Raw genomic sequence first — 15,497 nt, forward strand, 5'->3', positions numbered from 1 at the left:
AGTCATTATCCAATATTTCGGTAACTGTTATCCAAAATATATCAAGTCTTGGTCCTCCAAATGAGGGACTTGTGCGCCATGCATCTACTAAAAAGGACTTCCATGTAAAATGTGTTGTATACTAGTGAATCGGATTTTAGAGTCAAAACTTGGTAATTATGTTTTGATCTATTCCCAAAAATATTGGCATTTTTCTTGTGGCTGTCATTTTTGCAGAAGTGACATCAGGAAGTGCACCCTTATCGGTTTATCACTTGTGAATATATGACAACCAATTTCCGAGAAGCTAGCAATATGCACTTCCTGTTGTCACTTTTGCAAAAATGGATGCCAAAACAAAACAGTTTGGTAATCCCTAAATTTGGGCTTCTAATGTAACTTTTGCTTTACTAATGCATTGCCATTTGTATGTTGGGTTTGGGGAGACCCTCTTTCTAATAGTAATGATCTGGTCTGAAGGTACTCTAGTACAGAGGTCCCCAACTCCAGTCCTCAGGGACCACCAACAGGTCATGTTTTCAGGATCTCGTATAGTAAGAACACCTGTGGCAATGTCTGAGGCACCGACAATAATTACATCACCTGTGCAATACTGAGGAAATCCTGAAAACATGACCTGTTGGCGGTCCCTGAGGACTGGAGTTGGGGAACCCTGCTCTAGTACAATATTAGGTACAAGCATATATTACAGAATCCACATGAAATTTAAATTCTTTATCGATGGCTGTGAATAAAATCAAAATATTATAAAATTGATATCTGGCTTGTAGGCTATGTATACCCTTTGCACATTTTTATGTGTTTTCTTTTAAATGAGGACTTTTTGTAATTGGCTTTCATTACAAATTTCTGATTGTTTGATTTCTATGCTTCTATTGTTTTCCAAGTCACTGCAGATTGGAGGACTGATAGCTGTGTAGTATGGAGTGGGCATGGTTCTGCTACACAGCCTCTGAAAGAGGGGAGGGGAAGCTGAGCTTTATGAGAGAGAACAGCCAATCCATGACAGAAACGCCCCCAAACCAGAAACTTGAATGTAGGAGAGCCTGCAAACCAAGTATGAGGCTTCCAGGGTTCGTACACATCATGGAAAACCTGGAATTGGATGAAAGTCATGGAATACCTGGAAATGTCAGGGAATTTTCTGATTTGTCATGAAATTGCTATGAGTCGAATCAGTGCTTTTTTTTTCACCCATATCACTGAGAGATTACTTTTTCTTATATTTAAGTTAGCTGACTGCAGTTATATACGCTAAAGATGGGAGGATGGTTGGGTGATCGACAGAACCAAAGAAGCTGGTTTGTCAAAATATTTCAAGTTGTTTTCTGTCTGAGAGTAAAGTCTGTTAGAAAAAAAAAACATTTGGCAAATCCGCTTAAAGGGGTTGTCCCGCGAAAGCAAGTGGGGTTCAGCACTTCTGTATAGCCATATTAATGCACTTTGTAATGTACATCGTGCATTAATTATGAGCCATACAGAAGTTATTCACTTACCTGTTCCGTTGCTAGCGTCCCCGTCTCCATGGTGCCGTCTAATTTCAGCGTCTAATCGCCCGATTAGACGCGCTTGCGCAGTCCGGTCTTCTCCCTTCTGAATGGGGCCGCTCGTGCCGGAGAGCTGCTCCTCATAGCTCCGCCCCGTCACGTGTGCCGATTCCAGCCAATCAGGAGGCAGGAATCGGCAATGGAACGCACAGAGCCCACGGTGCACCATGGGAGAAGACCTGCGGTCCACCGTGGGTGAAGATCCCGGCGGCCATCTTCGCAAGGTAAGTAAGAAGTCACCGAAGCGCGGGGATTCAGGTAAGTACTATCCGTTTTTGTTTTTTTAAACCCCTGCATCGGGTTTGTCTCGCGCCGAACGGGGGGGCTATTGAAAAAAAAAAAAAACTTTCGGCGCGGGACAACCCCTTTAATTTAATTCTGTTGTGGTCGTGGTATAGATTCTGTAATGTTTAGGTAACTACTGGCAGAACAATAGTTTCTAAAAATAAAAATATTTAACTGGAATTGTTTGGCTTAGCAGGATGTGTTTCTTAATATTTTTGTATATAAACATTAAAAAAACCAAAAAAACTTTGATTGCGTGTGATTTGAGTTCCGTGAGTGTCATTAAAAATTAAGATTTTGTCATGAACACCCCACAGCGGCCTGGAGTAGTAGTAGTGTAACCCTACAGCGGCCCCCAGTAGTAGTAATGACACCCCACAGCAGCCCCCAGTAGTAGTAGTAGTGACACCCGTCACAGTGTGCGCCGAGATCAGCGCAGTTAGCTGCGCAGCTGAGTGAATGTCGGCAGGGGAGCCGCGGCCCCTGCCGGTATTCACTAAAGTGGTGAGCGGCCAATGGCGGCGCATGCCAGCAGGCTATAGGCTGTATATTAGAAAACTATAGCCCTTCGTGTCACCAGTCTTTGGGCACTATTTCATTTTAAGTATAGGACTCCTTTAAGACTTGTGCTTTCTTTGCCTCTCAAATAATCTGCTCTTCATCGCCTTCCGTGACACGGCAGTGTATGTCTGGTGCAATTGTTATTTCAGCTGTGACATTAACAAGATAGTACGAGTGAAAGTGATACTATGAGCATACTTTCCAGTCCCAACGCAGCAATGGTGTCATATGTAACCTGATCGGAGTACATGATGATGATAACATAAATTCTGACATATTCAATTGGATGCGCTGGGAAACGTTATGAGCTAAGTGTCATAGCATGATCTGTTAGCAACAGAAAGCCGCAGAGCCACGTAAACATTATCGTAGCCACTAGCTTAGTCCTCTCCCACTATGGTATCAAATGGAAATCACACAGGGTGGTGACCATAATAAACAGAAACAAACCACTCGCATACACCAGTGCTACTGAAAACATATGGTGGATGGGTCTGTAAGACTAATGTACCCCCAGTGCTGGCGTTACCTTATAAGGGATGGCATACATATAAGAGACTACCCAATTAATACTTATTGCGGGTCATGTTTTATATAAGCATATATGAGGCAATAATTGCCATCTGCATGACTCTTAGTCAGTAGGCGTTTGTTTCTACAAGTCTTGGTTGACTTTTTTTTCTTAAGCCCAAGATAGAAGGTCTAAATAAGTCACCGCTAAAAGCTTTCGGAAAGAACCTGCACTTCTCTACAACCACATTATTGGAAATCATCCACACAGTCACATGCTGATCATCGAGTCATGGATATATGGAAGGGAATTCTCTATGGTTTCTGACATTTCACACCCCTTGCTCTTACTCTTCCATCCTTACGGGGTGAAGGCACACCCCCCGGTGGACGCCCCTGGCCTGACGTTAGTATGGCACTTGTTCCTTCACACAGATTATTCACCTTCTCAGAACAGTTTATTTTGCCGAATTCATTGATGCTGCGGGATTAACATAAGCCACTTGGTGTCACTATATACCTGCTGTGTCTTCATGTCTTAGATTTTTGAGCGTTTACCGTCTTAAGCCACCTGTGATTTCTACCTGACAGAAAGCCAACCATTTTATGAGATGTTTTGTAAAGCTGCTTCCCCTAGGTTTCCTCTTCCTTGACAAGATAATTGTTTTGGCTAAAATAATATCAGTATTTTTTTCCTTTCTATTTTTTAATATTTTCTCCTTCTGTGTCATCTGTGCAATTTTATAAAAAGTAAGTCAGTATGGATGAGAGTAGACAAGGGAAACCATTCATTGACATATCTTAGAGTGGCTTTAAACAAGACAACTAGTGACCAAATAGTCGCTCGATAGAGCAAATGTAAGTGGTGGTTGTTTCATGCAAATATGGCCATCAAACAGGTAAGGAGTGAGAATTCATTGAGTAGTTGCTTCATTTCAGCTCACCTAGAACTAGTCGTTGGTTGTTTAATTGTCGTCTGGTGTAAACAGGTCATAGTTGTCTTTCAACGACTAGCCTACAACTTTGCAGATATACACTTGATGCGCCCCTCCCGCTGAATGCTTATTTTCTCCCACCTTTTTCCCTCCCACTTAACGCTCATTGGTTCCCCCAAAAAATAGGTGCCAGTGATCCTCGACTGAACAGTCTGTGGCTGATTTAGGTGAAAACCCGCAATAGCAGGGGCGTAACTATAGGGGATGCGGTTGCACGCGGGCCCAGGACCCTTAGGGGGCCTACAAGGCCTATCTTCCTTATAAAGGGAGCGTAGTAGTATGAATAAAGCATTATAGTTGGGGGGCCCTGTTAGAAATTTTGCATTGGGGCCCCGAATCTTCAAGATACGCCTCTGCGCAGCAGTAAGTGTTCACTTGAAAACCACTTGCATATACAGGATTATTACAAATGATCCTGATTGGAAACCCTCAGAACTCAGATTTTGGCCCAATGCACATGGTCGTATTTGCATTCGCGAATCTGGAGCAGACATCCTCTGGATTCCGCAGCAAATATTGCCAATAGATATGCTATTGAAAATCACCTTACCATGTCCACAAGCGGAAATCAATCGCGATTTTTCGGCTCGCAGAGGGAAAATCGCAGCATGTCCTTTTCCAGTGCGGATGGCTTCCATTGAAGTCAATAGAAGCTGTCTGATCTACGGCCCTTCCGCAATGACATTGTGGAAGGTTTGCGGATTCTGTGTCATCACCTAGCAATGGCACGGCATTTTCTGTACTGTGCATGTGTGATGGCCGGCACAGCTGCAGCACAGAAAATAACAATCTGGACAGGTACGCAGGGGTCGCCAGCCGGGCACAGGGTCAGAGTCCACCCGGCCGTGTGCATTCAGCCTTATAGGCGCTCGGATACCTAAATTTATATCAATGACAACAAAGTCAAGAAGTTTTGTTTTGCACCATTAAAAAATGTTTTCCACATGAGAGGTGGTCAATGGGGCCCCTCTGTCACTCGAGACATCAAGCCTGTAGTCATGTTCCTGCCATACAAGTTGCAGTGTATAACGATTGACTGATGCAATGGCTTCCGTGATACTCACAGATCGTGCATGGTGGGTGGTAAGGGGGGCATGGAACGCTGAGGCCAAGGAAGAAGTTCACTATCATCGTCATCTGCACGGCCAATCCATGTGTTTGGTACTCGCCTATTGAGCTCACATCGGACTTAATTGTTGGAAGATGAAACCTGGTATTTCCTGTTCCGGCTGCGGCAGAAGCCATATCTGTAGGATGTCCAGGTACGAAATCCCTCAGATTGTTTCCTCATGGACAGAGAAGGGGCCGCACACCTTCCTACAGGTTGTAGTGCACATTCACCTTGGGGGAGTCGCACATATGCTCCACATAGACGGGTGGGTTTACCTCCGCCAGATTCTGACATTACGTTTGTTCACTGCCCGAAAGGTGGAAGGCGGCTCCATCACTAAACACTAAAGAGGCCATGACACCATCGCTTTCCGTTAGTTTGCATGCTCTCACAGAACGTCGCCTCGCTTTGTCATCCGGTTTTAGCATCAGTAACATTCGGTAGGGATAACATCGCAAACATTCGCGCAGAATCTTCCACACAGTCGGCTACGGGATGTCCAATTCTCTGCTTGCTCTGACGGCAGATTTCTAAGGGCTTTGTGTGAAACTTGCATGCTCCACCGTGTCCCTCTGCAGAATGTGCCACCCCTCCCACAGCTAATATATATATATATATATATATATACACATATATATATATACACACACACATACATACATACATACTCAGTCCTATAATTATACATACAGTGGATTTAAATTCCTCACCACATGTCAATTTCTGCAGCTGAGTTTTTCTGCAGTGTGTGAATGAGATTTGGAAAATCTCATCCAATTTGCCATTGCTTTAAATGCTGCAGATTTTCTGTGCGAAGAGTCTTCAAAGAACATCATCAGCATATCTGCTGCAGACCTTATAAGCGATTATAGTACAGTTGCCTCCAGTGATCATAGATTTCGACTTCTATGATTGGATTTGTTCATTTTCATTTCTTCTCCGTCCAACCCAGAGCACCACGACAACTTCTTTCAGCAATGTCTCATCTCTACAGAATTTAAAGCAGATACATAATTGGCTCTTTTTTTCCAGAACTTCCCCACTCTTCTGTACACAAACACTCCATCTATAGTGCCTACTTGGTGCCCCACACAGAAATATTACCACCCTTTGTTCCTGACAAAGTAGTAGCGTCCCACTTTGTGTCCCAATAAAGTAAGGGTGCCTACAATATGCGCCCCCCACATAATTGTGCCCAATATAGTAACAGTGCCACCACATAGTAATAGTACCTCAACGGTGCCCCATATGATAATTTCTCAATGTGTACCTATACAGTAAGTGTCCCCAAATGTAATAGCACCCCCATTGTGTTCTATATACTAATAACTCCTCCACTGTGGTCATATATGATAATAATGCCCATACAGTAATGGTACCACACTATAAAAGTTCAAGGTTAAAGGAAACCCCAACGGAAGACTGATTGCCCAGGGACCACTGGAGAGGGAACAGATAGCTCAGGAGAGCTGAAAGGGCTGCAAGCCTGAGGTCCGATGCTGACCAAGAGTAGTAGAAGTCTTGAGTCTTGCTGATTTTTCATGCGAAAAAAGTCTTCACGAAAAATCTGCCCCATGTGGACATACCCTAAGGCCTCATGTCCACGGGAAAAAGAAGAATTAAAATCCGCAGCGGATTTTAACTCTTCTCCCGCACGCGGATCCGCACCCCATAGGGATGCATTGACCACCCGTGGGTAGATAAATACCCGCGGATGGTCAATAAAAGTGAATTAAAAAAAACATGGAGCATGAAAAAAAAATGGACATGCTCCATTTAGGTGCGGGTCTCCCGCGGGGACGGCTCCCGCAGGCTTCTATTGAAGCCTATGGAAGCCGTCCGGATCCGCGGGAGACCTAAAATAAGAATAAACTTACCCGCAGCGGACCGTGCAGATCTTCCCTTCTTCGCGGCCGGATCTTCTTTCTTCGGCCCGGCGGATGTGCCCGGCGCATGCGCGCGGCACGCCGCCGACGTGCTGAGCACATCCGTCTGCCGAAGACAGATGATCCGTCCGCGAAGAAGAGAAGATCTGCACGGACCCCTGCGGGTAAGTTTATTCTTATTTTCAGCCCTCATGTCCGCGGGGCAGGAGGGACCCGCTACGGATTCTCCATGGAGAATCCGTGGCGGGCCTGATTTTCCCCGTGGACATGAGGCCTTAGTGTCCTTGATTAGCAGCATTGGAAACAGATTTTTCCCTCACAATGGGACTGATTAATATGTTCTTTATTCGGTCTGTTGCACATAAGCATACTGTAACAGGTCCATTAGTGTGGATCTGTAAGATCCAGAAGATGTTGCAATCGTAAGTCATCAGTATTGTTTGATTCATATTTGCTGTCCTTGGGTTTATTTTCTACTAGGCAAATACTGATGCATATTTGCCCAATAGAAAATAATACAAATGACTGCAAATACAGCAGCGAAACAGACAAAAGTAGCGCAGGCTGCACATTTATGAAAAATACAGACGTAAATAGATACATTGATTCACTTTAGTTCTGTATCATAGTGGGTTAAATAGGACCAAATACAGATTAAAAATTGTCTGAAAGCAACCTTATTGAAGAGTTCTTGGAAATGATGAAATGCATTCTCTGGTCTGTTGGTGAGTAGTTCGCCCGGCAGTAAGTGTGTGGGCAGCTGGAAGGATTGTATTAATCCAGCCTTCCATTTAGGGACAGAAGTTCTACTGCACAGTCTGAGCTACAAGGTAAAGTAGCAAAATGTGGCTTTTTGGTTTCATTAGTACTGCGGCTCCATTGGACTCTAAGTGAAAGGAGGTCTTCTCTCCTAGAACAAGTCTTTTAGGGGAGAATACTTCCATACACACAGAACCCAATGGACATTAATACAATACTTTTTGTTGTTGAATTCCTTCTAATCCAACGGGAAAAGCCCCTCAGTCATGCATGTGCTCCCTCCTGTACCTCTGATTGCCTCCAAATTCTTGCAGAGGTATTATATGTTCATTACTGCTCCATACAAAAAAGAACTGTAATACAACCATGTGTGTGAGTCATTAATTGGCTCTAAAGCCAACATAAAATATGTGATCAGTTCTTCATAGGTAGTCCAATGACCTAGCTCTTCCTTCCTAAGGATGTCCATGGAGTTGAATGATTCAGGATCATCATATCTACATTGTAACTCGTGCCATTTCTATGACAGCTCACTCTATTCCGTCACTATTGAGGTGACTTTTGCAATGAGACCACACAATGGCACATAAATGCGCAGAGGGAGCAATAGAAAAGGAAGAGGAGTTGGATTCATGATTGTTCATAAGACAAAGGGTACATTTACTACATTTCCTAAGAGCAGCATTTCATACGCCAGTCTTAGTAATATGCTCTCACACGGGTGACAAAATGACGCAATTTTCACCCAATGTGACAGGGCTAGAAGTCGCATGTATGTGAAGCCCATGCTTTCCAATGGGTTCCTTCACATCCACGACGGTTTCTCTGATGCGATGTTGCAAAGGGAAAAAAAATCGTGGCATGCTTTGTACATCCGTGATTTTCGCTTTTTTATTTTGTAGCCCATATTTTCCTATGGAGCTTTTGTTTGTGTTGTATCGCACGAAATCACGGCTTTCATGTGTTGCGACTTTAACATTAGAAAGCTCTACCCTAATTTTTTGGTATTTTTGGGGGGCTTAAATTATAAGCCCTACCCCTAGCTGCATTACAAAAAACCCCCAAAACAATACATTACCTAACAGGCACGGTCCGGGTCCTCCTGCTGGTCTCCTTTGCTCCGGCACACTTGCTTGCAGTCCTAAACATGTCACTTCCTGGTTACGAGGTTCATAAACCCCACCTCCAGGAAGCAATCGCTGAGATTGGATCTCCAGCACCTCAGCTCAGCCAATCAATACAGCGCTTGATGAACCAATCCGATGGCTGTGATTGGTTTATCAAGCGCTGCATTAACTGGCTGAGCCACAACGCTCGAGGGGTTATTTTTGGGGTAGGGCTTATATTTCAACCACCCTGAAAATACAGAAAAATTAGGGAAGGTGCTATGTTCGGGGTAGGTCTTATTTTCAGGGAAAATATGACCTACCCAAAATCGCAAGGAGAAAATAGCGGTATTGCCACAAGAAAACACAGCGATATTGCACAAAAATGCGGGAACACAGCTGCGATATCGCTGCGATTTTTCTCTTGGCAAGATCACTGTCACCCGTGTGAAGGAGGCCCAAGATGCAAAAAATGTATTAAGAGGTGCATGCATCTCCATAAGTATCTTGCATTTCTGGTCAGACAGGCAAATCTTGCATTTCTGTTCTTGTGTGCCAGACAGGCAAATTTACTCCAGCTACAAGGTGGCATCACTTTTCGGAAAAGTGGACAGGCAGCGGAAAAATTCCTACCCCCCCCCCCCCCCAAGAAAAAAAAAATCAGACATTGTTGCCCCAGTAGGATTTGTGCAAAAATTTGCCACTTTTTTACACCTGAGATCTGGGATACAGGGCATGTTAATCCCCCTCCATTGTTTTGGCTATACTCAGTTTCATTATGTTTGTCATAAAAACAACACTGTAACCTGGAATACGACAGCTAATGCGAATCTTCAAGGGAACGTAGGATAAAAGAGGTTTTAAAAACAAAACATTTTTGTTGTTTTGAAATAATACATCATCATGACCGTGCGTGCTTATCGGGAATCTCAAAAATTCATAACATTTGTGAACCCCTTTGAAGATATATGCTCTGGGGCTCAGAAACTTTCCCTATACCTGTTGATTGTCAAGGAATATTCACATGCGGCACATTTGTTGCAAAAAGTTCTGTATCGGCGCCTCTGTCATCCATCAGAAAATGCTAGACGAAATAGCTCAGAAATCGGCATTACTTCATTTGGGAAATGCCAAAGGACATAATGAAAGCTAGATGGACCCCCATTATAGTCAGTGGGGTCTGTTTGATGCCGTTTTATTCCATCATAGGACAGATCCTTTTGAGCAGAGATTTTGTTTTCCTGCTCTCATAGTCGAGCCGTAAATGAGGAACCCTAAAGGCCCCGTTGGTGTGAACGGGGCCTTACTCTGTGCTGATTTCCCCAAACCCAAGTTTTAAACCATCTTCCTTGACCATATGGGACAATGATCTTCACCCCCTACTCAGGTGGACAGAATCTGTGAATCTGCCCTTTTGCTAGAAAGTTTCAAGAAATGGGTTATATAAACTATTATCCAGATGGTAACATGTTCCCTCTGCTGGTCATGCACTTCAGTCTCTATGTTATACATGTTCTGGGACTACCATACCTTGGGCTTTCCGATTTTTGGAAGAGTGTCCCTGAAGTGACTAGCGAGGTTCCTTAGAAGGGTCGTCTGGGAATGGTATAAAATGACTGCTGTCGGTGCAGCCTGTGGAAACCTGTTCTAGGAGGGGAGAATTCACATGCAGACTGGAGAGAAAAGGAGGCAGGGGTACAGGCAGATGGGGGGTGGCAGAGCCTAAGGCCTTAGTCAGACGAGCGTTTTTAGCCGCGATTTGCGCATGCGTCCGGCGATTTTATAAAACCATTGCTTTGCAATGGTATCGGACACATGAGCTCTTTTTATGCGCTCGTCCGATAAATTATAGAACAGAAATCGCAGATCGCACCTATGTGCGATCTGCGATTCCTGTTCTCTTCTCTATATGCGCTCAATGGGGCCAGCGGCAGCAGCGCCGACCCCATTGAGAACATATAGAATACAAATCATTCTTCTCTGCCACAGCTGTAACAGCTGTGGCAGAGAAGAACGATGTTTGCCCATTGAATTCAATGGAGCCGGCAATACAACCATCTCCATTGAAAGCAATGGGCTGCCGGCGAGCGCTGGATGAATTGTCGGGAAGGGCTTAAATATATAAGCCCTTCCCTGCAATTCATCCTAAAATGTGTTAAAATAAAAAAAAATTGTATACTCACCTTTCCGCTGCAGCCGGAGTTCTGCCGCGGCCGCTGTCAGTTCTCCTGAACTGCTTCTCGGCACTATTCAGCGGGAGCTGCCCCTGATTGGTCCCGCTGAGCCAATGAGAGGCAGCAGTCACTCACCCATTCATGAATTCATGAATGGGTGTGTGAGTGAAACCTGCCTCTGATTGGTCAGGCTGTGACCAATCAGAGGCAACTCATTCAGCAGGCGGGGATTTTAAAGCCCCGCCGGCTGAATAGTGCCGAGAAGCAGTTCAGGAGAACTGACAGCGGCCGCGGCAGAACTCCGGCTGCAGCGGAAAGGTGAGTATACAATTTTTTTTTATTTTAACACATTTTAGGATGAATTGCAGGGAAGGGCTTATATATTTAAGCCCTTCCCGACAATTCATCCCGGGCTCGCCCGCAGCGCATTGCTTTCAATGGAGCTGGCTGTATTGCGGCTCCATTGAATGCAATGCGCTGGACAGCTCCGGCCCGTTTCTAATGAAACGCGGCTAGGAGCAGATTTTCGGGCGTTTTTTCGGCCGATTTTTCGGCGCCGGTCACGCGATTTGCGCATGCGCATCCGTCATGCGATGCGCAAATCGTGCGAAAAAACGCCTGTGTGACTAAGGCCTAAGGGTGCACTTTATTTATCTATCTACGTTGCTGTATGAGGGCTTGTTTTTTGTGGGACGAGTTGTATTTTTCAATGCTACTATTTAGTGTACCATATAGGCTGGGTTCCCACTGGGCGGATTCCCGTCGGAAATCTCGCGGTTTGGCCGCAGCAAAAAACGCGAGATTTCCGCTGGGAGAACCGCCGCGGTCTAAGCCGCGGCGGCTTTGAAGCGGCCCGGCCGCATGCTTTTCCATTGCGGCTGCGACGTTAATAAACAAAAAAACGAAAGTAAACAGACATGCTGCTTCTTTTGAAACCGCGGCGGCCGCAGCCGCGGTTTCCACCGGATTTACCGCAGCGGATTAGCCGTCCCGTGTGGACGAGGTTTCTGAGAAACCTCGTCCACATGGCTGGCTAATCCCGAGATTAGCGGCCGCGGGCGGTTTTGCCACGGGCAGATCTGCTGCGGCAGAACCGCGGCAAATCCGCCCTGTGTGAACCTAGGCATAATGTACTGAAAAACTTTTTAAAAATTCTAAGTGGAGTAAAATGAAAATAAACCTAAATTCTGCCATCTTTCAGTGCGTTTTGTTTCTACGGCCTACAAAACGACATGATAACTTTATTCTAAGGGTCAGTATGATTACTACGATACCAAACTTATGTATTCTTTTTTTTGCTGTACTACTTTTATTTTTTGTCAAAGATATTTAATTTTTTTTTACATTATTTTCTTCCGCCATTTTCTGCGCGCAATAACTTTCTTATTTTTCTGTCGACATAGTTGTGCAAAGGCTCATTTCTTGCAGGACGCTCTGTAGTTTGCGTTAGTACCATTTTGGAATACATAAGACTTTTTGATCACTTTTTATTGCATTTTTTCTTGGAGATAGAATGACCAAAAAAGAGCATTTTTGGCATTTTTAATTTTTTTTTCGGATGACGTTCACCATGTATGGTAAATAATGCATGACTTTGATAGATTGGACTTTTACGGATGCAGCGATACCAAACATGTATTTTTGTTTTATGATTTTGATTCTTTTATTTAGTCTAACCAATGACCTGTAAAAACACAGTTTGTTAATTACAAGTTACTGGTGGATGATCTGCAGTGTTTACACCAGGTGGAGACACCCTATATGGTACATAAACCTACCCTTATAGTGTTCAGTCAATGCTCAGTGTGTAAATATGGTTGCGAAATAGTTACGCAATCACTTTTGTTATTCTTTTTATTAAGCACCGTTAATGGTGAGCCTACTGGAGTAATTGTATAGGCAGATTTTCAAAAAATACAATACAATATTACATTTTTCCCCAGAATTGGAAAACGTTATGTGACAGAAAAAAAACGGATATCATATTTGAATTCAGCGCACTAAAGTTACTTTAAGCCGCCAATCTGCTTATCAATTACAAAAACTGTGTTGCACAGTGTAATTGATCTACATATCATATCTACTATGTGATCTTTAGTCTGCTGCACTGGAGAATGGTCATTCCATGTTTCTTGTGTGGATCCCTTTTTTTGGCATCTTGTCTTTTCTTCCATTTGTAAACACTTTAAATTCTTAAATGGACACTAACTTCTCACACAACTTCTGCTCATCTAACAGCTTATGTGCGTGTCATTAACCTTGTAATAGACTTGCATTATAAAGGTTGTTCGGGACTTTGGGGATTGTTTCTGTTGATGGCCTTTCCTCAGGTTTACACTGCAGATTTGTGATGAATTTGCTGAAACTGTCAGAGGCTTGAAGATATCCATGCAATTGTGCAAAACCAAGCTGATTCACATATGTGGATCGAAATTCTATTGGAGAAATTTCTGCAACTAATCTGCCAAACCCTAACTGTCCCGTGTGTCCATCATATGACCAGGATGCACTTCTAGGAAATACATTACACCATCTTTGTTGATGACAAAACAACACAAATATGTTTTTGTGAACTGATGCCAATTCACTCTTATATTATTCTTGTCTTTGAAAATCCAAGTTGCTGCAAGTTCACAAACAAAATACTAAAGGAGCTGTACTAAGTTATAATGTTATCCCCAATCTACAGGATAGGGGATAACTTTCTGATCAGTGGGAGTCCAACTGCTGGGACCCCACTAATCCCAAGAATAGGGTCCTGAAGATCCCTGCATTAATGGAGCGGAGGTGACTGCATTCATTTCAACAAGAGCACCAAGCGTTTGCATTGAACGATTTCCGATGCAACCATTGTAATGAATGTAGCAACATCCGCAACCTCTGCTGCGTTCATGCAGGGACCTTCAGGACCCCTTTCTCAGGATCAGTGGGAGTCTCAGTGGTTGGACCCCCATGGATTATAAATTTATCACCTATCTCTTGGACAGAGGATTACTTTATAGCTTTGCCCAACCCTTTAATGCCATAAGCGACACCACACTAATTGTGTTGATGCATATGTACACTATGCTAGTATTGTAGTGATGATGGGCTACAGTGACATATAACGATAGGTGTCTATTATTCACATTTTGTGTCAGTTAAAACAGTCTTTCCATCTCTATGAAACTTTGCTAGGATTGGAACACTGCTAATTACTGGGTAACAGCTATTAATTGGAGTTACGCAAACAGCATAGTACCTGAGCTACACTATTTGAGTAAAGCCGCCTGCACACGGGCGGAAAGCTCAAAGCCTGCATAGGAGTGCATTACAATACGCACTCCTATGCAGACGGCCGCTGTTTGGCTGCGCGAAATCTCGCGCGGCAAACAAACCGCAGCACGTCCTATTTTTGTGTGGGGCTCGCAGAGCCTCGCACAGAAACGTCACTCACCCGGCCGGCGGCTCCGGTCTGCGCATGCGCCGGCTGCCCGGCAGCCGGCACATGGAAGAGCCGAGGCCGCCGGGCGCGGGTGAGTGCGCGCTCCTCCCTGCAGGCGCTCGGGTCTGGTCCCGCGGCGAGAATTCTCGCCGCCGGATCCGACCCGCCCGTCTGCAGGCGGCCTAACTCATATTGACTTCCATTGCAGTTACAGATACAGCATAGCGCAGCTGAATTCATTGGGAGCTGTGCAGCAGTACCAAACCAAGCCACTGCAATATGGACAGCACTATCAGCTTCCAGGACTCTCTGTACCGAGAATAGGTCATCAATAGGAAAATTCCAAAAGGCCTCAAACAGCCTCTTTAAGTTCCCATGAGCAAATGAGTGCAGAAGCTGTACAACTCTTTAGTATAGAGACACAGGCCTCTGTGTTGTAGCTAATCACAACTCAGCTTTCATTTTATGTTATGCTCCTGAAAATGAAAGCGGCTCTGTGATTGGTTGTTGTGGGCAAGTAAGATAGTTTTTCTTTATGACATCTGTTGTACATCTGTCCTGTTAACTGCAGGACTCAGAGTGTTGTCAGAGTGCTGATCATGTGACCTGGAGGAAGAGTGCAGAATCTACAGCCTGGAGGGGATAAGCTAGAGGACAGGATTCTTCACAGCAGAGGTCACTGATATTGTGATGACTTTCTCAAAAGAGAAAAAAAAAACAGAGTGCTTTCTTAACCCTTTCCAATCCACTGTCTAATGTCTAAAGACATTCTAATTAAAGGCTGTACAGCTCTGATGTCGGAAGATGCCCAGCAGGGTATTCTTACTGTAGATTACAGCCCGCTCTGTTGTCGGGGGCCTCTCCAGCATGTCCCATACCGCAGTACTTGCTCTAGCCAGCAGATGGCGCCATTGTATAATGGCAGAAAGAGAAAGCCATCTAGGAAACCCTGAATCCAAAATTGGATTGCAAAGGGTTAAAGGACAATAAAAACGAGACACAGATGTCAATTAAAATAATCACTCCATGTTTCTTTCTCCTCTTACGCACAATTCCATGAATTCAACATTATATTTGCTAGGCAAAAGGTTGAAAATTGAGATAGTCTCCAGATATTTTTAAGATACTTTACGGCAAAC

The sequence above is a fragment of the Eleutherodactylus coqui genome, chromosome 1 (assembly GCF_035609145.1).
Source record: "Eleutherodactylus coqui strain aEleCoq1 chromosome 1, aEleCoq1.hap1, whole genome shotgun sequence".
NCBI classification, from domain to species: Eukaryota; Metazoa; Chordata; class Amphibia; order Anura; family Eleutherodactylidae; genus Eleutherodactylus; species Eleutherodactylus coqui.